The sequence below is a fragment of the Echinops telfairi genome, unplaced genomic scaffold (assembly GCF_000313985.2).
Source record: "Echinops telfairi isolate 266 unplaced genomic scaffold, ASM31398v2 ScPeMD7_2;HRSCAF=8, whole genome shotgun sequence".
Classification (NCBI taxonomy): domain Eukaryota; kingdom Metazoa; phylum Chordata; class Mammalia; order Afrosoricida; family Tenrecidae; genus Echinops; species Echinops telfairi.
The window spans coordinates 50286740-50288147 of NW_022103898.1; positions in this window are offsets into that span (position 1 = coordinate 50286740).

Consider the following 1408-nt stretch of genomic DNA (forward strand, 5'->3'; position numbering starts at 1 on the left):
ATGAACCCTGTATAATTTATAAATTATTATTATTAGGTAAGGTTTCTTAGAGAAAAGATTGTTTAAACTGAGATCTGAATAATGAGGAGAAAGGAATCCCATTTCCAAAAGAAGAAACAACATTTTCAAAGAGAATTTGTTCTCTTTCCAAAGAGAATATGGCACACGTTGGGAACTAAGCCATGCATCTGACAAACCCAGCAAGTAGACAATGGCCTACATACATTAAAACAAAACAACAACAATAAAAAAATAAACTCAGTCCCATCGAGTCAATTCTGACTAAAGAATGCATACATTAATCACTCAGTAAATGTTTATTTCCATGGTCACGCAGTCCCTCACTTACAAGTAAACTAATTATATAACCTAGAAAATCATTCATGAATTTCCCTTACTTTGACTCAGGTATAATATAATTGTTTTCTCCTGTTGCGTCAACGCATGGCTGGAGGAGCATTACTGTGTGTGATTGCTGTTGGGTGCCCTCAAGCTGGTTCCAACTCAGAGCAGCCCTACGCACAGCAGGACCAAACGCCGGCCAGGCCTACACAAGCCTCCAAGCTGGGAGCCAGGAACCAGGAGCCAGGAGCCAGGAGCCAGGAGCCACCGCTGTATTTGAACCCATTGTTGCACTTACCGTGCCACCCGTCTCACAGAGGCGCTTCCTCTCTTTTGCTGGCCCTCTGCTTTAGCAAACACAATGTTCTCGTCTACGGACTGGTCCCTTCTGATAACATGGCCAAAGTACGTGGGATAAAGTCTTGCCCTCCTTGCTTCTAAGGAGCGTCCTGGCTGTACTTATTCACTTATTCCAGGGCAGACTTGTTCATTCTTCCGTCAGTCCATGGGACTTTGAGTATTGTTCAGTAGCATCATCATGTAAATGCATTAAGTTCAGACTATCCCATGCTAGTTCATAAAAAATAACTTTGGATGATTTCTTGGCGATCATAATTCATGGTTGATTTATCTCTGTTCTTTGTCATCTCCAGTCAACTCCCATATGGTGTGTAGTTTCAGTATGAACCTGTCATGAAAGAGATTCACTACCTACCGTCGGTTCATAGGGGCAGTGTAAAAGCTATAGAAACACTTCACATCTCAATCTGTCAGAAACATGCGTATGCTAGGACCCTGGGTGCACAGGAGAGTCAGAAGATGGGCCAGACACTACTGAGCTAATAAAAAGACATACAAAATAGACGACTCAGTACTTACTTCACACCGAACCAAACCAGTACAGAGCATAATAGGACCCGAATAAGAGAGAGCGCAATCCTGGATAACGTTTAGCATTCTAGCCAGTTGGCAATCTCATGCTTTCCCTTACCCTTATCACTGCTGCCTTCCCCCATAGCAAGTATAAAATTTAAATCTGAAACTAATTTTATTTAGTTGTCACTCA